The sequence below is a fragment of the Mesocricetus auratus genome, unplaced genomic scaffold (genome assembly GCF_017639785.1).
Source record: "Mesocricetus auratus isolate SY011 unplaced genomic scaffold, BCM_Maur_2.0 Super-Scaffold_100027, whole genome shotgun sequence".
NCBI classification, from domain to species: Eukaryota; Metazoa; Chordata; class Mammalia; order Rodentia; family Cricetidae; genus Mesocricetus; species Mesocricetus auratus.
The window spans coordinates 12848248-12874397 of NW_024429208.1; the positions used below are offsets into that span (position 1 = coordinate 12848248).

General features: G+C 38.5%; 1 pseudogene; it reads left to right on the forward strand.

Moving 5' to 3' along the window:
• Nucleotides 1-1039: 1039 nt before the first annotated feature.
• On the forward strand, nt 1040-26150 carry LOC101835156 (annotated as a pseudogene).

A 26150-nucleotide genomic window follows, 5' to 3' on the forward strand; every position in this document is an offset into this window, starting at 1 on the left:
TAAATCATTTCACAGAATTATAAGCAGTATGGAGATTCTGGTGCAAAACCAACAGAAAGGCAGGAACTTGTCTCTGGTACTGTGTGGGGAGTCTCATCCTTCAAGTTCCATAGTTTAGCTTGAGTGTGTCGGATTGGGGAGGTTAAGCCACATGAAAAGATTCCCAAAGCTCGAGTTCTAGAATGGCCCTACATAAATATGCTAGAGATGGAAGCAGAAGGACTAATGGAAAGGAAGTGACAAATACAACAGGAAAAAAGAAAGTGAGGGGTACCCCGTTTTAAGAAGCAGAAATCACAATTTTGTGTAAGACATCTATCTCCCAGGAGCTTCTTATGAATATATAAGCTTCTTATGAATATATAAGGGTAAGGGAAATTGAGGCCCAAGAATCCAAGTGCCACCCCCACCCCCCATTGTGCTCTTGCAGAATCACATTAAGTCAAAGCAGCCAGACTGAGAAAGACAAATACCTCAAGCTTCCTCCTCTACATGGAATCTGGGGTGGGGGAAGGGACAGTCATGAACCAGCAGGGGAGAGTAAGTGGGTGCCAGGAAGTGAATAAAAGGAAAGGATTCAAGAAAGTACATTGCCAAGGTGCACAATGTGTATATATTAAAATGTCACAATAGAACCATTGTTCTGTGCAACTAATATACAATAATTTAAAAATAAAGGGGAAATGAAGACTGTGACTCTCTGGTGGCACAGTACTGCCACCTGCTGGACAGAGTTTGTAAACTCTGTATCAGGATAATAGACCCGCAATGTTCCCAGCTGTGAGCCCTGAAGTAGGTGAGTCCAGTGGGGAAGTATGTCACATGCCCACAGCAGGCAGAGGCTTCCAACCCCTAAGAAATAAGTTGTGGATTTGGCTGAATGCCAGTATCAAGACCCTGACAAGTGTTGTTTTGGAGTTATGGAAGTAAAAGGCTAATGACTGTGTTTTGAAGAAAACTGGAGATAGTGATGGTTTTACCATGAACGGAAAGATGACTTGGACATCGTTTAAAGAGAGCCGTGTAGGAAAATCTGGTAATGAAGGATGAAGAAGGAAGGGTTGAGATGGCCTTATTCTACAGTACCTATGGTGAGAAGCAGAGCCCATTCCCAGGAAGAGGCAGGATGCCCGGGAAAGACGCAGGAAGAGAGAGGGTGCGATTACGAACCCCAACATCAGTAGAAGGTGAGGCCGAGGTAACGGATCGGAGAGTGCCCTGGCTAGAACATCTCACTTTTGCTATTGATACACCCACAAGAGAATCCCAAAGCACTTTAGCTGGTTTTTTTTCTTTTTAAAGTGATTATTGATTCACACTTTTCTGAGGCTACATTATTTAACAGAAATTGCTCCTATATTTTTAACCCTGCACTCCCAATATTGCATTTTCAGCTCTTATTTTTATGTAATTATTACAAAATTTTCCTATGAGAATATATTGTGTGTTGAGCTTATTTCATCCATGCTTCTCAGTGCTCCATTTTCTTCCCTCCCATTAGTCTCCTTTGTCCCCCACAGACAGCTTCCTTTGTCTCAAGTCGTATATACAGACATACATTTTTATACTTTTATATACAATCCAACAATCACAACTGATAGAAAATACATATTTCTGCCTGAGATTAATTTAACTCACTTAATATGATTATGACCAAGCATTATAGGACTCGCAGCAAAACAGTTTCAGCTCATATTTTTATCAATTAATTACCTTAGGACAATTTTACCATGATCACACCCTGTTAACTTCTCTTGTCACCATCTCGCATCTAGTGAACCCCTTTCCTTCCCAACAAGCACCCTTTTCTACAGTCTTACTGCGCGCACGTGTGTGTGCACACACATGTGTGCGTGTGCTATACTGCTTGTAATTAGCATGGCTTGAATGAGTACCAGAGCTGGAGGTGGTGGGGGTTGTGGGTGGTGGGTGGTGGTGGTGATGGTGGTTGTGGTGGCTGTGGTGGAGTTATCAATACCGGCACAGCAAATTGCTTGTTCTACACCACAGAAGATGGACCATTGCATCCATGGCTAACTACTAACATCTTGATGATTGCTTGTTTGAGACTATCTCGAAGCAGACTCCCTCTCCTCAAGTCAGGCATGATTATATGCTCTTGCCTGACTTTCTCTCATTATTTGAGGGACATATTACAATTCAATTGTCGAACACATGGGTGATAATCAGCTAAGCGATAAGACAATCGTTAAGCTGCCATGTCTACTTAGAAATGTAACTTGTGCCTCCTTTGTGTGATGCTAATCTCAAATTAAAATTAATTGTCTGCCAATTCTATAACCCTCCTCACGCCCAAGACAATGTGCTAGCTACATCATTGTCATCTTTTCCCTCGGTACTGTCTCCTGACTCCTCTTCCTTCTAAGAGGGATGACTTTCACACACTCGGAAAATATAAGATTAAAATTTGGTTGATTAAATAAATTATTAAATCAATACATATTAATCTATTCAAGGAGAGTCAATGTCTTCTTATCTCCTTTGCCAAAATGGCAATGAAAAAATCTCAGTGGAGTTTGTGACTCCAGATTTCACCCTTGAAAGCCGTAGTTCTCCACTATGAACAGTGTTGCCAAAAGAAGCCAGTTGTCAAAAATATCTAAGGACAATATTGGTAAATTACCCTGCCCATAACCTCCAGCCACATCTGTGTTATTCATAGTCACACATTGCTTAAAATTAATGTTTTCTTTTTAATTACAAAATTGAAATGATATGACCCAAATTTAATCATTATGGTCAGTTTTGCCATAATGTGGCACACTGTTACCACCGGGCAATATATGGAATTTTATAGGTGTTTCTCACACATACATTGTTTTTCCTGTCATTCTGTGTGTTCATCCTATGACCTGATGCTAGGTTTAAGTTTTCTGTCAGTTCAGTGTCTATGACCCATTTTTTGTTGTGGTTTTAGTTGGGAATTTCTGGGCTGTTTTCAGGTTTAGCTTTTGTATCTATTTCCGCATATAATCTATTGGTATTCCTACACATTTTTTCTCATTTTGCAGAAATTTTGTGCTCATAGAATAATCATCTTCTGGCAGTTTTTAATCTAATCCAATCTTTGGTTCCCTCACTTGGAATTCATTAGTGGACTTTATCTTATTTTGTCATATTAACCTGACATCAAGATTATGTCTTCTTAATCTTTCTTTCTTTCTTCCTTTCCTTTTTTCCCTGATTTTAATTTGTTGGTGGTAGGGGAAGGACACTGAATTTCTATGTTCATTTTTTTCCAATTATTTTTTATATTTTTAATTTAAATTAGAAAGAAGCTTGTTTTACATGTCAATCCCAGTTCCCTCTCCCTTCTCTCCTCCCCTCCCTCCCACTAATCCCCTATCCAATCCCCTTTCTGCTCCCTAGGAGGATGAGGCCTTCCAAGGGGGATCTTGAAAGTCTGTCATATCATTTGGAGCAGGACCTAGGCCTTACCCCATGTGCATAGGCTGAGAGAGTATCTCTCTATTTGGAATGGGCTCCCAAAGTCTATTTGTATGCTAGGGATAAATACTGATCTACTACCAGAGGCCCCATAGATTGCCAAGGCCTCCTCACTGCCACCCATGATCAGGGGGTCTGGACCAGTCCTATGCTGATTTCCAAGCTATCAGTTTGGGGACCATGAGCTCCCCCTTGTTCAGGTCAGCAGTTTCTGTGGGTTTCACCTGTCCATTCTTGACCCTTTTGCTCATCACTCCTCCCTGTCTACAACTGGATTCCAGGAGTTCAGATCAATGTTTAGCTATGGGAGTCTGCTTCTGCTTCCATCAGCTACTGAATGAAGGCTCTAGAATGGCATATAAAGTAGTCATCAACATCATTATCAAGAAGGGCATTTAAGGTAGTGTCTCCACTATTGCTTGGATTGTTAATTGGTGACATCCTTGTAGATCTCTGGACATTTCCCTAGTGCCAGATATCTTTAAACTTATAATGGCTCCCTCTATTATGCTATCTTTTATCTTTCCCCTATTCTTCCCCCAACACAACCTTCCTGTTACTTCATGTCCTCCTCTCCCCTTTTCTTCTCCCCTTTTCTTTCTCCTAGCCTCCTCCCCACCCCCTCCCCCATGCTATGAATTTGCTCAGGAGATCTTGTCCCTTTTCTCCTTCTCCTGGGACCATGTATGTCTCTCTTAGGATCCTGCTTATTTCCTAGCTTCTCTGACGGTGTGGACTGTAGGCTGGTAATACTTTGCTCTATGTCTAATATCCATATATGAGTGAGTACATATCATGTTCGTCTTTTTGTGACAGGGTTACCTTGCTCAGGATGGTTTCTTCTAGTGCCATTCATTTACCTGCAAATTTCAAGATTCCATTGTTTTCTTCCTCTGAGTAGTACCCCATTGTGCAAATGCACCACACTTTCTCCATCCATTATTCATTTGAGGGGCATCTATGTATGAACATGATTGAACAGCTGTCCTTGTATGAATGTGCATCCTTTGGGTATATGCCTAAGAGTGGAATGGCTGGATCTTGAGGTAGACTGATTCACATTTTCTTGAGGAACTGCCAAACTGATTTCTAAAGTTTACACTCCCACCAGCAGTGGAGGGGTGTTCCCCTTTTGCCACATCCTCTCCAGCATAAACTGTCCTTGGTACAGGTACTAGCCATTCTGACAGGAGTGAGATGGTATCTCAGAGTTGTTTTCATTTGCATTTCCCTAATGGCTAAGGATGTTGAGCACTTTCTTAAGTGTCTTTCAGACATTTTAGATTTCTCTATTGAGAATTCTCTATTTAGTTCTGTACCCCACTTTTTATTTGGATTATTTGGTGTTTTGGTGACTAGCTTTTTGAGTTATTTGTATATTTTTAGAAATCAGACCTCTGTCAGATGTGGAGCTGGTGATTATCTTTTTCTATCCTGTGGCCTGCCGTTTTGTCTTGTTGACTGTGTCCTTTGCCTTTCAGAACCTTCTCAGTTTTAGAAGGTCCCATTTATTAATTGTTGATCTCAGTGTCTGTGCTACTGGTATTATGTTCAGGAAGCAGTCTTCTGCACCATTTCTTTCAATGGTACCTCCCACTTTCTCTTCTAAGAGGTTCATTGTGGCTGGATTTATGTTGAGGTCCTTGATCCATTTGGACTTAAGTATTGTTCATGGCAATAGACATGGATTTATCTGCTGTCTTCTACATGCCAGCATCCAGGTATGCCAGCACCATTTGTTGAAGATGCTTTCTTTTTTCCATTGTATAATTTTAGCTTATTTGTCAAAAATCAGGTGTTTGTAGGTGTGCGGGTTAATATCAAGGTTTTCAATTCAATCCCATTGATCTACTTGTGTATTTTGGTGCCAATACCAAGCTTTTTTTCAGGGATATAGCTCTTTAATAAAGCTTGAAGTCAGGGATGGTGATGCCTCCAGAAGTTCCCTTATTGTACTGGGTGGTTTTGGCTATCCTGGGTCTTTTGTTCTTCCATATAAAGTTGAGTATTGTTCTTTCAAGGTATGCGAAGAATTGTCCTGGTATTTTGATGGAGATTGCATTGAATCTGTAGATTGCTTTTGGCAAGACTGCCATTTTTACTATGTTGATCCTACCTATTCAAGAGCATGGGAAATCTTTCCAACTTCTGGTATCTTCTTTAATTTCTTTCTTTAAAGATTCAAAGTTCTTTCTGTACAGGTCTTTCACTTGTTTGGTTAGAGTTATCCCAAGATATTTTATGTTGTTTGTGGCTATTGTAAAAGGTGACATTTCTCTGATTTCTTTCTCGGCCCATTTATCTTCTATATATACTAGGGCTACTGATAATTTTTTTTAGTTAATCTTGAATCCTGCCACTTTGATGAAAGTGTTTATCAGTTGTAGGAGTTCCCTGGTGGAGTTTATTGGGTCCTTATGTAAACTATATCATCTGCAAATAGTGATAGTTTGTATCCCCTTGTTCTCCTTTTGTTTTCTTATTGCTCTATCTAGAACTCCAAGAAAATTTTTAAAGAGATATTAAGAGAATGGACACCCTTGTCTTATTCCTGATTTTAAAGGAATCATGTTAAATTTCTCTCTATTTAGTTTGATGTTGGCTAGGTTTATTGTATATTGTGTTTGTTATGTTCATTTATGTTCCTGCTATCCCTGAACTCTCTAGGATCTTTATCATAAAGGGTTGTTGGATTTTGTCCAAGGCTTTTTGAGCATGTAGTGAGATGATCATATTGGGTTTCTGTAGTTTGTTATATGGTGGATTACATTGTTAAATTTTCATATGTTGAACCATCCCTGCATCCCTGGGATAAAGCCTTCTTGATCACAGTGGATGATTTTTCTGATGTGTTCTTGGATTTGATTTGCTAGTAATTTATTGAGTATTTTTTTATGCCTGACTATTAATCTGGAGTTAACTTTAGAAAATCTGAGACCTGCTGTAATACTCAAGGTGATTTAGCAAGAACATACATGAAAAATAAATACGTATTTTCTAAGAAATTGGTTTCCTCTATGACCCAGAAACACTTCATTCCATCCAAACACTGATTTTTTTTGTATTTTTTATTTCACCAGCATTTTAAAATTTAAATTAGAAACAAGCTTGCTTCACATGTCAATCCCAGCTCCCTCTCCCTCCCCTCTTCTCCTGCCCTCCTTCAACCCATTTCCCTTCTCTGGGTTACCATGCATATCTCTCTTAGGGTCCTCCCTATTTCCCAGACTCTCTGGTGATGGGATTTTATGCTGACACTCCCTGTTTCATGCCTAAAATCCATATACGAGTGAGTACATACCATGCTTGTCTTTTTGTGACTGGGTTACCTCACCCGGATGGTTTTTTCTAGTGCCATCCATTTGCTGGCAAATTCCAAGATTCCATTGTTTTTCTTTTTCCTCTGAGTAGTACTCCATTGTATAAATGTACCACATTTTCTCTATCCACTCTTCAGTTGAGGAGCATCTAGGTTGCTTCCAGGTTCTGGCTGTTACAAATAATGCTGCTATGAACATAGTGCAACAGATGTCCTTGTTGTACGAATAAGCATTTTTGGGACATATGCCTAAGAGTGGAATTACTGGATCTTGTGGTAGACTGATTCCCATTTTCCTGAGAAATCTCCATACTGATATCCAAAGTGGCCTTATGAGTTGGCACTCCCACCAGCTGTGGATGAGTGTTCCCCTCTTTCCACATCCTCTCCAGCATAAATTGTCATTGGTGTTTTATATTTTAGCCATTCCGACAGGAGTAAGTGAGAACTTTCTCAAGTGTCTCTCAGCCATTTTAAATTGAGAATTTTTGCATCAATGTTCTGTAGTTCTCTTTCTTAGTTGTATCTTTTGTGTGTCTTGGGTACTAAGGTTACTGTAGCCTCGTGAAAAGAGTTTGGCAATGACTCTTCTGCTTCCATTGTGTGGAACAATTTGAGAAGAATTAGTATTAGCTCTTTTTTGAATTTCTGGTAGAATTCTGGACTGAAGTTGTCTGTCCCTGAGCCTTTTTTGGTTGGGAGACTTTTGATGACTGCTTCTATATCATTAGGGATTACAGCTCTATTTAAATTGCTTAACTGTTCTTTATTTAAATTTGGTAAGTGATATCTATCCAGAAAACTTTCCATTTCCTTTAAATTTTGAATTTTGTGGGGTGTAGGTTTTCAAAGTATCTGAAAATTCTCTGGATTTCCTTCATGTCTGCTGTTATGTGCCCCTTTTCATTCATGATTTTGTTAATTTGCATGTTCTTTCTCTGGTTAGGTTGGATAAAGGTTTGTCTATCTTGTTGATGTTTTTGGAAGAACCAAGTCTTTGTTACATTGATTCTTTACATTGTTTTCTTTGTTTCTACTTTATTGATTTCAGCCCTCAGTTTGTGCTGTTAATTCTGTGGTGAGTATTCTCCAGTTTCTTCATGTGGGCACTTAGTGCTATGAACTTTCCTCTTATTATGCTTTCAAATTGTCCCTTAAGTTTGGGTATGTTGTGTCTTCATTTTCATTGAACTCCTATATTCACTTTTTTCTCAGTGGCTGTATCTGATTTTCTTACTACTTCAGTAGTGCTTTACTTATCTAGGAACTTTGTGTAAATTGAGATTCTACATACATATAAATATGAAAACTCCACTTCTGCTGGTTTCTTTGTTTTCTTCTTGATCCATGATGCTTGGCCAATTCTTCACTTATCTACTATTCAGAAGTCTTGAGAGAGTTACTGTCTCCTTCCCTACAATTAAAGATGGCTTTTTTGCTTTGCTATACATTTTTTTGTCTATAGGTCAGGAAATTATCTTTAATTCTGACTATTCTCAGAAATTAAATTATGACATTTGTTTCCCATTACAAACATGCTTTACCATGTTCACCACTGTAAGTTTTTAGTTTTCAGTTAACTACTTTTAAAACTAAAACAATAGATTTTGTGAAACATACTCATCTTACTCGAGAGGACATGGAGAAAGCAGAAAACTCCTCCACTTATGGTGGTAGTGCCAGCTGGTATAGCCACTTTGTAAATCAGTATGGCAGTTCCTCAGGAAAATGGGAATCAGTCTATCACAAGGTCCAGTAATTCCACTCTTAGGCATATACACCCAAAATTCACATTCATACAACAAGGGCATCTGTTCCACTATGTTCATAGCAGCATTATTTGTAATAGCCAAAACCTGGAAGCAACCTAGATGCCCCTCAACTGAAGAGTGGATAGAGAAAATGTGGTACATTTACACAATGGAGTACTACTCAGAGCAAAAAAAAAAACAATGGAATCTTGAAATTTGCCAGCAAATGGATGGCACTAGAAGAAACCATCCTGAGCAAGGTAACCCAGTCACAAAAAGACAAACATGGTATGTACTCACTCATATATGGATTTTAGACATAGATCAGGGGAGTGCCAGCCTACAATCCTACTGCCAGAGAGTCTGGGAAACAGGAAGGACCCTAATAGAGATATGTGTGGTACCCCAGAGAAGGGGAAGAGGACAGGATCTCCTCAGGTGATTGCGAGCATTGGGGGAGGGGAGACAGACCTGAGAAAAGAGAGGGGGAAAAGAGGAGGGGAGAGGAGGACATGGGGAAGCAGGAAGGTTGAGTCATGGGAAGAATAGAGGAGCAATACCATAATAGAGGAAGTCATTATAGATTTGAGGAGAGATCTGGCACTAGTGAGATTTCCAGAGTTCTACAAGGATGGTACCAACTGGAAAACTAAGCAATATTGAAAAGGCTACCTTAAATGCCCTTCCTGGATAATGAGATTGATGACTACCTTATATGCCATTTTAGAGCCTTCATCCAGTGGCTAATGGACTCAGAGGCAGACACCCACAGTCAAACACTGAACTGAACTCCTGAAACCCAGTTGCCGAGAGGGAGGAATGATGAGCAGAAGAGTCAAGACAGGGCTGGTGAAAACCACAGAAACTGCTGACCTGAACAAGGGGGAGCTCATGGACCCAGACTCATGACTAAGAGGTCAGCATAGGTCTGATCCAGACCCCCTAAATTTCTGTGTCAGTGAGGAGGCCTCAGCAATCTATGGGTCCTTGGGTGATAGATCCATATTTATTCCTGGCATACAAATGGAATTTGGGATCCCATTCCACATAGAGGGATGCTCTCTCAGCCTGGACACATGGGAGAGGGCCTAGGGCCTGCCCAAGATGAAATGACAGACTCTGGAAATCTCCCATGGAGGGCCCCACCCTCCTTGGGAGAGGAGTGGGGATTGGGTGGGGGGTTTGGGGAGTTGGTGGGGGCAGGGGAGGAGGGGAAGTTGAGGGAGCTGTGATTGACATGTGAAGCAAGCTTGTTTCTAATTTAAATTAAAAAAGATTAAAAAATCATCTAAAAAACATATTCATCTTTCCACTCCTGAAATTTGTGTCATACATATCTTCATTAATAATCTCTACATTTCAGGAAAACTTGTGTTTCATTAATGAGATATGAATGCAAGTGGCCTGTGGTATTCTTTCTCTCTGTGTTCTGATATATTATCAAAATCATACTGGCATAAAGCATGAGATAGAAGTTTGAGTACCATCAAATTTGAGACAATTTCTGGTCTCTATTCCCTTGTACTTGAGTTTGAATATGTGGTCTCTGTATGAGACACTATAGAATAAGTCTTGATAGGGAACCCTTAGCATTTCACTGGTACTCAGCACCTACCAGTAACCTCCAGCTCCTTTATGGGTTATGATTTCATTTTAGACACAGATTTTAAAACCACTCTCAAGATATGAATTGAGGTAGAGGTAAAACCCTGACTTGCTATATTTTGATAGTTTCAGCCAGTCTAAAACGATCTTATATCAAAAATATACAAATTTGCTTTGTGATTTTTGTATGAGACATTCATGCTTTTGAGTCAATGTTATAAAGTACTTCAGAAAATATTCCTTATTTCTATAGGTTTGGATCTGAACTGGAGGAGGAATCATTTTAAGTGTAACATCAAGTCACATGTGGCAATGACATTTGCTAAAATAGAGAAATGGGGAAAATAGTCATAATGTTTGATTTGAAGAGATCAGGGATCTGGGATCAGGTTTCTTGAGCAACAGCAGTAGGAATGCTTTGTGCATCCCCCAAAGCTAAGGCCATGCCAGAAGGGAGAACTATGATAAGAATCGTGTTTGGCCAATAAAAGTAAGAAATTAACAGACCAATGGGATGGATTGGGCTCATTCAAGAAAAATAACCGAGTGCAAGGACTATAATAAAACATAAGTTACATTATGTAATAGAAATAAGGACCCCAAATGGTAGGGATGCAAAAATATAGAGTGGGAGATGGCACTCATGTGAACCCCAACATGCAGGAGTCTAATAGATGGAAAAGCTAAGTTAACTTTGTATCACAGTGATCTCTAGGGGCTTGCTTTGATACGCTAAGCAAGAGGCCCTAAAGGCATTTGCATAGAGCCTAAAGAGGATCAGCTTAATTGTTAGCTCCTGATTTTGGCTTCATTCTCACCTGGGAAAGCAGACATGCAGTTTTTTAATTCTTCTTTCTTGTCTGTACTATACTGGGAATTGAACCTAGGACTTTTTCACACTCCAGCCAAGGACTCTATCACTGTCTGAAAGACATGTTAGTTTTGTGAGAAACACAGGGCATGAGAATGAGATGGGTGTGGTGTACTGTGGTCAGTGTATCTAAATAAGAGACTGGTGGGCAGGTGGGTCTGGAGGTGGGCCACCATGGATCGTCAGGATACAAGGCAGAAATGGAAGCAGTCTGTATTTCCAATGCAAACCCTTCTACAAACCAAACACCCCTCCTTTAAACCTGTCCAGTCATGTCTAAGTCATTAGAAAAACTGGACCAGCACTAAGAGAGCTCAGTGGGCTTGAAATGAAATCAACAGTAACAATGTAGAGTTGGGAGAGACAGCAGTTGCAAGGATGGAGAGCACCTGGACAGGAGACATAGGTTAGATTGAAATAAAGTGTGTATGAAATTTCCAAGTAACAAAAACAGATTTTAAAAATCTAACATTAAAACATTTTTTAAAAGAAAAAAATACGATAGACATGAAGGTAGCACCATTAGAGACCAGGCAGATAATTGCCAAATGAAAAATTATTTATTAAGTTAAGACTCTAAACAGTTTGTTTGCTCTCTGAATATATGGCATCATCATTTATTTCTGATGTGATATATTTCATTCAGAGTTAGTAGGTATAGGTGTTACTTATGTTCAAGGACAAAGCATTGAAATCATGTTAGATTTGGTATAGAGAAACAGCATGGCTGAAACCCTTTCAGATTTAATATATGTATTATCTACAAAAAGATAAAACCAACGATACTACTTTTTATATGATTGCAAAGGATTTAAAAATACCTAATAATTCTAGACTTGATCTGAATGGTTTCATTAGTTTTTAAAACATCAATGCAATAAGAGATTAAAAGAGGTGGCCCAGTTACTTTAAATTAAATTGTGCAATACTTAACAGACTACAAGCTTAAAGCTGATGTTACATTTAATTCTACAAACTACAGAAGATAGAGGATAAAATAATACGTACAATCATAAAACTAATTATCTCTTATCATTCTTTGCTCAAGTTGGACATCAGTTGCTTTTTTCACCTTTGATGAGTGATGCAAAGCTGTCATAATCCTAGCCTTGATAGTATGATAAAAATGCTTATTCCAAACGTGAACTTAAATTCTACTTATCATGTGTTGGCCTCAGGGTAGAAGAATCATTTTTTTCTCTGCTAATTGAAGTTGATTGAAAGGAATTTCAGATGCAGAATAACTGAGGTCACAAGCAAAATTAAGTGTAAATAAAATAGATTTTGTCCCTTTTTTTGCAATGAACAGCTCTTTCAGACAGCCATGATCCAAGAGATAATGTCACTTCCAAAACTTTAGTTCCATGAAATGAAAAGATTAGGAAATAATTTCTTATAAAGCAAATATAATCAGTTTACAAGAAAAAAACAAAATTAACATGAAGACTTTAACTTTTGACAAGGTCAATCAATAATTAGTAGTAGTATATTGTTCATTTGAATTACTTAAGTCTCTCTTACACACACATAGAGGTGACTATGTGTCATGATGAATATGCTAATTTAGCTGTGGTAACAAGTTCACAGTGTGCGTGTGCATTAAAGCCATAGTGTGCATGTTGAATACATTTAGTATTTGTCATTTGCAACCCAGAGAACCTGGAAAACTGTTAAACACTGTGTGAGTATACTCTATTTATGTATTGAAATCACTGCACCCAATAAATAGTCGATCAATAGCTGACACTCTGCCTTGGTTGCTTGATGGCTGTGAACACACTACACAGCATCTCTTAGGCTCTGTCATATTTTTTTTACTGCATTAATGACTAGCAGAATTCTTGTTTAAAAAGACATGGTGTAAGATTAGTGAGTGTCAAGCAGACAGAGTCACTTAATGAGTTTTTTTCTTTGTAAATTTAACCACCAATACTTACATGTTGTTACTGGGGTTTTATAGTTCTGCGGTTTAAAATGTGCACAGTAGTTTGAAGATATCAAAATTTATGCTTAAGTGTTGAATATTTTAATAGGGTATGTTATACTGATGCACAAACGGCTCTTAAGATTATAAATAAGTGGCTTCCCTTGTCTTTGAATTGAGCAATTACATGTGACTATCTCTCCCCTTTAACCAGCTTCCTAAGTGTGGTTTTGACTCCCAATTTAAAATCTTTTCCTTTGTCTCACACCACAGCACATAACGTCATCTAGCGTTTCTACCCCCAGACACTTTGGTTAGCTGCCCTTTGTTTTGAAGCATCTGCAGTCAGCACACATGTGCTGCTACCACTGGACTCTGTCCTAGGGTTTCAACAGTGGGCTTCCTTGCTGCTGGTTCAGTGCCTGCTGGCACCCTGACCCCCAATCTCAAATTACTCATAAAGATATATAAACCTAAAGTGCCCACATGGTCTTTCACCTTTTGTCACCAACCCATGAAAGCAAAATTGTTTCTGTTCTAGGGAGGGGTTATAGTAAGAACGGTGCATGACTGTAATGAAAGTATTATGATGCTTAGGAGATAACCAGCCACATACAACGGAAAAAATCAGATTTACACCAAGGCTGGATTTTCAGCTGGTGCTATTATCAGAAAACAAACACACAAACAAAAACCTGCTTGCAAGCACTAATAGCTCAGTGGAGATTGGGTTTTCCTGTTCTCTACAGTGCCGCTTACGAGCTGAAAGGCTAGCTGCTGGGAAATGCCCACCGCTTTGTGTATTCATATTTGGTGTGATGCTTTCAAAATCTACGCCTCCCCTGATGTTACACTGTGTCATGGGGTGGAATGCCCGCTGCTTCTGCAGTTCTTATACTGTAGAAGCTTCCACACCTTGTTCAATCAGCCAATCCAATTGAAACATTCAGCTGTGCCCTTGCCTCAGGGACAATTAATTGCAAACATTCCCACAAGGCGCCAACAATGGACTTGGCTTCCCCATGCTGTCGGTTTTCTCACTTTCTCACCATGTTCCTGTTGAGCAACACCATTCCTGGAGAGACATGAACAAGCATTTACTAACGTTAGACAGAGAGCCTGCCACAGATGAAAGTAAAGATACCACCAAGGTCTAGTTCGGTGAACCATTGAGTTTCATTGAGGTTAATTACAGAAAGCCTGGCGAGGGGTTACTTACAGGAGCAGAAATAACTCAAAGATAGCTCAGCTCAGCAGAGGTGACAGTTCACAAAGCTGGGAAGCTGGAGCATCTGTACAACCCACAGGCACTCAACAAGTTAGACAGTGTCCTCTCCAGGTCCCAAGCAGCTTGGCTGGTATGTGATTCTTACAGGCAACTCAGCTGGTCTGTGGACATCTTAGGAATCCTTAAAGCTCACATAAACTTGGGGGAATTTGGGATCTAGTAAACCTGGTCAGTTACAGGGACTTCCTCATGCTCTGGTTGCTTAATTACTAAAATGTAAGGAACCTTCCTGCAAGGTGGAAGGTTTCGCCTTTCTTTAAAAGACCCCATGTCTTAATAGGCATCCCTCTAAGATGGAAGATTTTCTATTAGAAGAAATTGCTACACTGCAATTCCCTACAGTTTTAAACCCCACCCCACCCCACCCCTTCACTGCCCCATTGAAGGCATGTCATGGCAGATTCTGCATCTCTGGAAGTTGATTTCTCAATCAGTAGCCAGGTGTGGCTATGGATGTGGCCACAACAGAGGTGCCATCGCAGACCAGTAGGGCCAATGTGATTATGTGTCAATTATCAGCTGTTAACACCAATGAACTATGACCGTATGCAGAGTGACCGATGGGAAGTTCATCCAGGCATTCAGAATATCATGGCCCAACTTGCAGATAGCAATCACATCCTCAAGAACAGCATAGAAAATTTATTAGCACAGTGGCCAATTTATAAAAGAAAACTTTCAAATCTGTAACCTACAGCTTGACTTGTATCACCAGAAGAGTGGTAAGGAAGATAGAACCTACTAGACCTCTCCTGGACAAAAGGGGGCGCCATCACTGTTGCTGCTCTGCCTCACGGAGTCTTTATTCCAAAGGGTATGTATGACTCTGTGGTATGGTGGTTCCATAAAGGCATGGTGTCACGAACAGCTTCTACTTGAGTCACGCCCTCTGTTGAGGCTGTCTTATCATCTGTACTCAGGGTGTAGTCTCTCACCCATGCTCTGTGATCTAACTTCTTTTTCCCCTGTGCCCTTTCTGTTTATATTTACCATACTTTATTAGGGCAACACAGCACAAGTGAACATCATAAGAATACAGCTTGATGAGTTTCCCAGACAAAATGACTTCATGTAACCCACCCGCCACATTCACAAATAAGTAAGGCGTGTTTGGTACCTCAAATTTCACTCATTAAATCTTGTCTATTATGGCCTCTCATGGCGTCACTGCTGTGGGGTTAACCCTCAGTATTGCCTTCTTAGTTTCATTGTAAACATGCATTACTGTATGTATTCTATTCTTACTCGCTGCCTTCACATTCTAACTCTATTATTTTGAAGGCTGTGTGCAGATAATTGGTTTAAAATAAAGCAATCTATGTACCTTTTTGAATTATTTGTTCTTATTAAGATATACACAGAAGTTCTGTGCTGCCTGATCCCAGAGTAGTTCAGTTCCAAAAAATCATATAGAGGCTTATGAATGGCTTGGCCTTTTGCCCAGGCTTATTACCAGCTAGCTCTTATGACTTAACATTCACCCATAATTCTTATCTATGTTTAGCTACGTAGCTTGGTACCTTTTCTCAGTAAGGTATTCTCATTTCGCTTCCTCTGAGTCTGGCTGGCTACCTTTCCTCTTCCCAGCATTCTCCTGGTAGCCCTGCCTAAACTTCCTGCCTAGCTACTGGCCAATCAGTATTATATTAAACCAATATGAGTGACAAATCTTTACAGTGTACACAAGCATTATCTCACATCGTGAAAGTAAATTTCTCTATTTATCTGATACATTAAAAGTCATAAAATTCATATATATCTTTGAAAGCATGTATTTCTATAATTTGAATCATGATAAACCATCAAACTCTATTCAGATATTCTTTGTTTCATTTGTAATCGTTGGCTTTTAATAATTCTTAATTCACACATATTCCTGTTATTTATTTCTTTTTGTTTGTTTTTTGTGTTTTTTCAACCAAACATTCTATTGGTGTTATTATCATTTTGGTTTTTTTCAATGTGAATTTGACAGTACTTCTTGCATCTATATTATTAATATATAGGATATAACCATTGTAAATTTTTTAAATTCTGAAAACTGACTTATTTTTTCTCTCCTCTCTTTTTTAATTTAACTTAGAAACAATCTTGTTTTACATGCCAATCCTAGTTTCCTCTCCCTCCACTCCTCCCCTGCCCACCATCAACTCCCTTTCTGCTGCCCAGGGAGGGTGAGGCATTCCATGGGGGATCTTCAAAGTCTGTCATATCATTTGGAGCAGGACCTAGGCCCACCCCTGTGTGTCTAGGCTGAGAGAGTATCCTTCTATTCGGAATGGGCTCCCAAACACCATTCATATACTAGGGTTAAATATTGATCCACTACCAGAGGCCTCTTAGATTGCCCAAACCTAGACACCCATGTTCAGGGGGCCTGGTTTATTCCTTTGCTGGTTAACCAGCTATCAGACTGGGGTCCATGAGCTCCCTCTTGTCCAGGTCAGCTGTTTCTGTGAGTTTCTCCAACCTGGTCTTGATCACTTTGCTCATCATCCTCCCTCTCTGCAACTGGATTCCAGGAGTTTGGCTCAGTGCTTAGCTGTGAATCTCTGCTTCTGCTTCCATCAGCTTCTGGATGAAGGCTCTAGGATGGCATTTACGGTGGTCATCAGTCTCATTATAGGGGAAGGGCATTTAAAGTAGCCTCTCCACTATATTTTAGATCGTTAGTTGGGGTCATCCTTATAGATCTGTGGAATTATCTCAGGAGATCTTGTCCCTTTCTCCCTCTCAGGGGACCATGTATGTCTATCTTAGAGTCCTCCTTTTTCCTAACTTCTCTAGTGGTTTGGATTACAGGCTGGTAATCTTTTGCTCTATGCCTAATATCCATATATGAGTGAGTACATACCATGTTTGTCTTTTTGTAGCTGGTTTCCTCACTCAGGATGGTTTTCTTCTAGTTCCATCCATTTACCGGTGAATTTCAAGATTCCATTGTTTTTTTTTTCTGCTGAGTGTACTCCATTGTGTAAATGTACCACATTTTCTATATCCATTTTTCAGTTGAGGGGCATCTAGTTTGCTTCCAGGCTCTGGCTTTTACAAATATTGCTGCTATGAACATAGCTCAACAGATGTCCTTGTTGTATGAATGTGTATCCTTTGGGTATGTGTCTAAGAGTGGAATTGCTGGATCTTGAGGTAGACTGATTCACATTTTGCTGAGGAACCGTCATACTGATTTGCAAAGTGACTATACAAGTATGTACTCCCACCAACAGTGGAGGAGTGTTCCCCTTTCTCCACATCCTCTTCAGCATAAACTGTCCTTGGTGTTTTTTTATTTTTGCCATTCTGACAAGAGCAAGATGGTATCTCAGAGTTGTTTTGATTTGCATTTCCCTGATGGCTAACGATGTTGAGTACTTTCTTAAGTGTCTTTCAGACATTTTAGATTCTCTATTGAAAATTCTCTATTTAGTTCCATACCCCACTTTTTAATTGGATTATTTGGTGTTGTGGTGAGTCACTTCTTGAATTATTTGTATACTTGGGAAATCAGACCTCCGTCAGATGTGGAGTTGGTCTTTTCCCATTCCGTGGACTGTGTCCTTTGCCTTACAGAAGCTTCTCAGTTTTAGGAGGTCCCATTTTTTAATTGTCAATCTCAATGTCTGTGCTACTGGTGTTATGTATCAATTTGTTCAATAGTATCTCCACTTTCTTTTCTAAGAGGTTTAATGTGACTGGATTTATGTTGAGGTTTTTGATCCATTTGGGCTTAAGTTTTGTGCATGGCGATAGATAAGAGTCTAGCTGCACTCTTCTATATGCCAGCATCCAGTTATGCCAGCATCATTTGTTGAAGATACTTTCTTTTTTCCATTGTACAAGTTTATATTTTTGTGAAAAATCAGATGTTAGTAGGTGTGTGGGTTAATATCAGGGTTTTCAATTTGATTCCATTGATCTACTTGTCTATTTTTGTGCCAATACCAAGCTGTTTTTAGGACTATAGCTTTATAATAGAGCGTGAAGTCAGGCATGGTGATGGCTCTGCTAGTTTCTTTATGGTACAGGGTTGTTTAGACTATCCTGGGTCTTTGTTTTTCCATATAAGTTGAGTTTTGTTCTTTCAAGCTCTGTGAACAATTGTACTGGTATTTTGAAGGGGATTGCATTGAATCTGTAGATTGCTTTTGGCATGATTGTCATTTATACTGGGTTGATCCTACCTATCCAAGAGCATGGGATATCTTTCCATTTCCTGCTATCTTCTTTAATTTCTTTCTTTAAGACTCGAAGTTCTTGTTATACAGGTCTTTCACTTGTTTCATTAGAATTACCCAAAGATATTTTATGTTGTTTGTGCCTATTGTAAATGGAGATGCTTCTGTTTTCTTTTGTAGCCCACTTATCTTCTGTATATAGTATGGATACTGATTTTTTTTGAGTTAATGTTGTGTCCTGCCACTTTGCTGAAGATGTTTGTCAGCTGTAGGAGTTCCCTGGTAAAATGTTTTGGGTCACTTATGTAAACCATCATATCATCTGCGAATAGTGAAAGTTTGGCTTCTTCCTTTCCAATTTGTATTCCCTTGGTCTCCTTTTGCTGTCTTATTGCCTACCTAGAACTTCTAGTACAATATTGAAGATATAAGGAGAGAGTGAACAGCCTTGTCTTGTTCGTGATTTTTGAGGAATTGTATAGAGTTTCTTTCCACTTAGTTTGCTATTGGCTATTGGTTTACTGTATATTGCTTTTATTATGTTTAGGTATGTTCCTGTTGTCCTTGATCTCTCCAAGTTCTTTATCATGAAGGGGTGTTGGATTTTGCCAAAGGCTTTTTTAGCATCTAGTGTGATGATCATATGGCTTTTCTTTTGTAGTTTGTTTATATGGTGGATTATACTGATGGATTTCTGCATGCTGAACCATTCCTGCCTCCCTGGGATGAAGCCTACTTCATCACAGTGGATGATTTTTCTGATGTGTCCTTGGATTTGATTTTCCAGTATTTTATTGAATATTTTTGCATCAATGTTCATGAGGGATATTGGTCTGTATATCTCTTTCTTTATTATTTACTTATTAAATATTTCTGTAAACTTTCAAAATTTTCAATATTTCATGTGCCTTGCTCTTCAAATGCAGGTCTTTCTACATGTTTCCTTAGATGAACATGTCTTGACACATGCCATGATTTTAACATTTTCCTCATACTCAGTTATGTCAAGAATCAGTTTTATTGATTCAGAGACATGGCACCTTGCATCTGCTTGAACTCCTGGCCATTTTTCTGCCATAATCTTTGTTTTCTCTTCATATACACTTAAAATATTTATAAAAACAATTTTACAACAGTAATGTTGGTGCCCAGTGCAGTAGGCTCCAGGGCCTGTTGAAATCAGCCATGCGGTCTGTAAGTCTCCAGTCTTATTGTGAATTTCCAGCACTCCAGTATTGGGGGATGGAGTAACAATTGAGAAAATGGAAAATACTGAGTTTCAAGAAGTTAGAAAAGAAAGAAAATCCTTGAAAAATCTTTCCCTGTGCCTGTTGGGTTGACATGTCCCCTGAAGAATTAATGCCTGGTGCCTGTGCCTCCACATAGATCTAACCGAGATAAGAAGGGACCTCCATTATAGCAAAACAGATTGATCCTCTGGGTTGAGGCAGATAATGTGCATCTTCATCACATTCAAAAGATCTTGGCTGAGCCAGGCAGTGATTCGGGAGATAATAATGTCTGCAGAGAGAACAAAGTGAGGATTCCAGGCTTTATATAAAAGAGGATTGGGGATAACACACCATTAAAATATGGAGAAGTGCAACTCCACAGTCACAGTCACTACAAAGACTGCCTTATGGAAAAAGAATGTATCTGAGTGTGAAGTTTTATTTAAAGACACTGAAAATGTAAATGCTATATGATTGGTAATTTATTTTAAGTACTATTGGCTGCTTGTATGCATTTTTCCACATGTATTTGTGTATCCATGTGTGTATGTTTCTAAATGCTTGTGTGTTTTCATGTATGTGTATGCAATTCTGTGTGTGCAAGTGTGTTTGTGTTTGTATCCGTGTATGTGTGTCCATGTATGAGTATATTCATATGTGTATTCTTCTAGGATTCAACATACAAATTTCTCCCAGGGTCATGATCTTTTTATTACCTCTTTTCAAATGGTAAAAAATTCTGGCTGAGTATTTATATTTAATAGTTTATGAGAACTCCAAAGTTTAAGTTCCACCAACCATTGGATTTGCATATAATAAGCATTTTTGACACAATGGCCTTCATCAAAGAGTTTAGTTTCCTTTTAGTCATTGACTATTGAATGGTCCATTGGTCATGATTTCAATCCTGAAGCTAAGCCTCCGTATTGTTGCTTTATTTTCAAAGTATGCAGCCTTGGGTCTGAAAGTTCAGTGTTTTAAGAAAAAATAGTGGCATTTTAAAAAGAATTGTTTCTAAGTCCATTGTCAGATTTGTTCACAAGAATTTTCAGAAACACAGTTAACTCAGTAAGGAGACTGATACAGGCTCTTTAGAGACCATTCTTCCAGAATACCTTCCCATAGCTCACTTTGGTTCTCATTCAATCTTTCCCTGTAGAGTGCATTTTAATTTATAAAACAATGGTGAGCCTTCATTTTCCTTAAACATGCTTCAAACGTTGATTAATTAACTGATCACAGTTATTTAAAAGACATCTATATGGTATCTAATATAAACTGCATAATGTAAAGCATTTTATAAATACTAAGCCAACTTAAGCTGTGCTATACACCAGGAGATGAAACTGTGGGCTATTACCTTTACCAGATGAATAAATGCACAGTTGCTTTTCTACTTCCAGGCCTTCAGAAAATGCATGCTTAATTAAAATCCAAGAAACATGTTTTAGGTTAAAGGGCATTACTTTTTCAAATCACTTGACAGCATTTTGAAGAATGTCGATTGCTAAATAATATGATTCTAAAACTTGAGCCAGTGTCAAATGTATAGCCTGATAAGTAATTCAAAAAAGAGAATGATCTTATGGAAAAAGATGACTCAGGTGGTAGCCAGCAAGATGGCTTTGTGGGTCAAGATATCTGTCCAAGCCTTCCAATGTCACTTTAATCCCTGGAAGCCACATAAAGGACAGAGGAGATAACAGATTCAGCAAAGAGGTTTAGAGATCACTAATGCAAACAGTTGTGCATGTGTGCCCCACATCCTAAAACAAACATAGAACATGCAATCATAACCACAAAAGTTAAAAACTACCCAGGTAAGGCTGCTTTTGATAAATGCTGCTCAACACTGATGAATGTAAATTGTGAGTCTCTATAGGCAATTTTACATCTTCAGCATGTTTACTTACATGAGCATGTGCATGTATGTATGTATGTATCTGCACATGTGTATGAGTGTGTAACCCAAATCCCTGAAAATGTACTGGACTATGAGGTCATAAGCCTGTGTTTAATATTTCAAAAAAGAGTTGTTCCAGCAATTTTATGTAGTAAAAAGTAACTTCTGAGTAAAGTGCCCTTATATTGGATTATGGACTTTCCTTACTTGTTCCAGTTAGAGTTGCATTATTTAAGCCTAAAAAAGGGCTATTATTCAGGATGTGTTACTCTATGATATGTAACTGAATCAAAATAGGCACTGTCCATGGGTCTGTTTATGTCCAAAGAAATATTGTTTTAAGAAAAATATGCTTAATTATTAATAAATGAAAACATTGGGTGAATTAATTTCTGTAGTTTTTATTTTAATGCAACAACCTAAATTAAATGATCATTTTGTGGAAACAGATGGTATAATGGCCTTGGCATGCAATAGTTCAACTTGGTCCAATTAAACTTTATTGAATTTCATTTACACATATTTAATTCATCTGTTTTTAAGCCAAATAGCAAAAACTAAAACAAACATGCAATACCTTTCTTCTATAAAAAATGTTTACTCTAACTATTCAAATATACAAAGATTTATAAATTCATCAACAGTTTCATGTTAGCTTGTTACTACATTTTATACATTTCAAGATACATACATCTACAGAAAATGCATGATATGATATAGATACACAATGACTTTCTTCAACAAGCATCTATTTGGTTGTAGGCAAATGCAAGGTGCAATGATTTTGTGGCCATTGGATGAGTTTTCCTTCACAGACTGAGTTAGTTAAACGAAATCATCTGAACATATTGCAACAAATATTTGTTTTTGCTATGGCCAAACAAATGTCCATAATTCTCCAGTTCTCCATGTTATTGCAAAACCAAAGCCAAATACACCAGAGAGTCTTTTATGGGTGCTGTGGAAATGGGGTTTGTATATTTTTAAAAACACAAAGCAGCTAGTTTCCTGTAAAAATATTTATTGGTTCTGAAAATGTGCTAGCAGCATGTAACAAACTTTTCAATCTCTTAGAGACTCTAATTTTGTCTAATAAAGTACTAAATGGCTTAGTTTGAGGATGGAGATTCAATCCTCAATAATCCTCCAGGGTTATTTTAAAATCAAGCAGGTGTAGTTTTTCATTACTATTACTTTAAAATATTTTATTAATTGTGTGTGTTGTGTATGAGTCTATGTTTATGTTCACATGAGTGCAGTTCCTTAGGAGGCCAGAAGAGGGTGTCAGATCCTTTGGAGCTGGAGTTACAAATGGTTGTGTGGTATACTCATGTGGGTGCTGAGTGCAGAACTCAGATCTGCTGCAAGAGCAGTTCTTACCAGCCCCAGAATTACCATTCCTACAGCTGTTTTCATTATCAAGTAGGGTACTAGAATATCTACCCTTGGAGTCCAAATACCTAAGACAGTCCCAAAGAAATCCCCAAAAGAAATGAGCAAGCAGCAGTGGATATGAATACATAACAATACATTTCTATGGTTTGTAGGTGATATACTACAACAATATACTTTCAAATTTTATGTCTTTTTATGGATTTTAACTCCAAATTTATTAACTAATAAGTGTGTGGAAATACAATGCAATATAGCAACAGCAAAAGAAATATTTCAATACATCTTTGCCGTAGGAAAAAAATATTGCAAATAAGTACACCCAACTATGTTTGCTATCTAATCATTTGGGAAATGCAAATAAATGAGATTTTACTGAGTGTTACGTAGAGCAAATGCAAACCAAAAGATTGACCACTATGTGTGGTGTGAGAGACTGGGTTTCTCATGGCCTCATCCATGGCGTGAGGTAAAATGGTGTTATCATTTCAGAAAAAGCAAACTTGAATATGTACTACTCATTTTCATGCATCTGTTCTATGCCTGATGTTTTGGAAGAAGCTGTAACATAACCATAAGATGCATGTACACAAATGAATAAGTAAAACATTGACTTTCCATGAAATAAGGTTAATTAAAAGTGAACATCTTTTGACAAGTGATGCTGGAACACCTGCACACTGACACAGAATATGAGTTAAACAATAGCCTTCTACTACTCTGATAGTGCAAAGGATAAAGAGAAGAAAACTAAGGCTTCCTTTGGCTTAGTGATAAATTTCCAATAAACACAAAAATTACAATTCTTACAGAAAAATATTGGTAAACTGGGGCAGTGGTTTGAATGAGAACGGCCTTCACGGGCTCATGTACTTGAGTGCTTGATCTCTAGTTGGTGGAACTACTTGTGAAGGATTTGGAGGCGTGGTTTTGTTGGAAGAGATGTACCACTAGGGGTGGATTTTTGAGGTTCCATAAACTTATGCCATTCCCAGTTAGTGCTGTCCATCTGTCTGTCTGTCTGTCCTCTGCTGCATGCTTACAGATCAGGATTAAGCTCTTAGCCACCGCTCTAGCACCATGGCTGCTTGCCTCCTGCCATGCTCCCCACCATGATGGTCATAGACCCATTGTCTGAAACTGTAATGAAGCCCCAATACAATGGTTTTTAAAAACATAACTTTCCTTGTGTCCCGTCACAGCAATAGAAAGCAACAAAACAATTAGATTTTTGTCAAAATTCTAAATGAATTCAGACAAAGACCCAGTTAAGATAAAAGAAAAGCTCAAACTGGGAAATAATATCATTGCTTTCTTACGTAATGAAGGACTGGCACTTACAATATGCAAAGAACTGTTAAACTTACGAGTAAAAACAATTCAATCAAAAAGTCTTTAAGAATCTGCAGCAGTGTTTCTCAACCTGCAGGTCATGACACCTTTGGATGTTGAATGACCTTTCATGAGGGTTGCATATCAGATATTACATCACGACTCATAACAGTGGCAAAATCTCAGTAATGAAGTACCAAAGAAAATGATTTTATTTTGGGGGTCACCAAAATATGAGGAACTATATTAAAGGGTCACAACATTAGGAAGGTTGAGAACCACTGGCCTAGACCAAGACCTAATCAGATCAGGTTTATAGATGGCAAAGGAGAGAAGGAAAGTGCGTCTGAAACTAATCAGAATAGGAATGTGAGATCACCACCTGCCTACCCAGGGAAACTCTAACACAGTGACAACTGCACAATCTGAAGGGACAAGGAGAAACAGACCATTGATTGTTTGTGAGGGTGCAGAACAGCACAAAACCATTAAGATGACGTAAAGATAAAATAGTCTGACCACACAACCTAATTACTCCATTCTTAGATATTTTACATGACTTGGCATTGAAAATGCTGCCCCACAAAAACCCTCTAACAAGTGTTTATGGCATCTTTATTCATAATAAAACTAATTCAGAAAATGCCAAGATTCCTTTTGACAGGCTAATAATGACTAAACTGGCGGAGATATTATTGGTTAATGAAGAACGAATTACTGAGACATGAAGTGTAGTTTCATAAATGAAAGAAGTCAAGCTCATACATCTCCCTACTTGCCCAAATACAAAGATACCCTGGTCTGTAAAAACCCAACTGCAAATCCACAAAAATATCTCAAATAGACATTGATTGAGGCAAAAGGAGGTGGGATAAGTGAGGAGATGGTTTTAGGACAGTGGGACTGTTATTCAAACACCATAGTAAAAGCTGAATAGCTCTGTGCAATTATCTAAATGCACATTGTGTAGTACACCAAGGGGGAACTCTGTTATAGACACCATACTTGAGTTATGAACCATGCAGCAGTATTGATACAGCTATTATAGCAAAGGTACACTGCACAAGAGACTATCCATGGGGGCGGTCACGGGTGTGAACTGATGTGAAAACTTGTATCTTATGTTTCTTTGTCTCCATTAGCTTAACGTTATTCTAAAATAACGTCATATAAGACTTTTAAATGTGTGAGCTTCATTCCATGCATCAGCATATTGCAAAGTAATTACATTGGATCAGAAAGATAGATCAAAGGTAACAGATATTTTGTGACTTCTTATATGTATAAATTATATGCATGTTTAAATCTATTTAAACCATTATATAGTATCTGAAGTATGTTAGGATTTAAACAGAGCTTGGGTGGTGGCAGAGTGTATCTTAAGGCATGGAGAAGAAGTTCACCATCCTAAGAGTCATGATGTTTTTCAGGTTTAAAACATTTAACTGCATATACTATAGAATTTATATATGTTCAGTTGATTTTTGGTCAATTATACCTTAATGGAAACATCTTTAAAATTCATTTGTCTTAGCGCCCTGGAGTCCTGAGTGCTAAGGCCGTAGTTTCCATGCTCCTTGTCTAGTCTGAAGGTCCTGGAAAAGGAAGATTGGAAAGCAAAGTCATAGCTAACCACCTGAAGTTCATTGCCAGGACTATGATGGTTCAGGAGGGGAACGTGGAAGGTGCATACAGGACCCTGACCAGAGTCCTCACTACAGATGGGCCTACTGAAGACATAAAGCAAAGGTGCTGCTACTATGAGAAGTCTGCTGCTGCTGCCAGTGGGAGAGCTATGAAACATGCTGGAGGATCTACAACATGGAAATGGCTCGAAAGATTAACTTCTTGATACGAAAGAACCAGGCAGATCCCTGGCAGGGCTGCTAA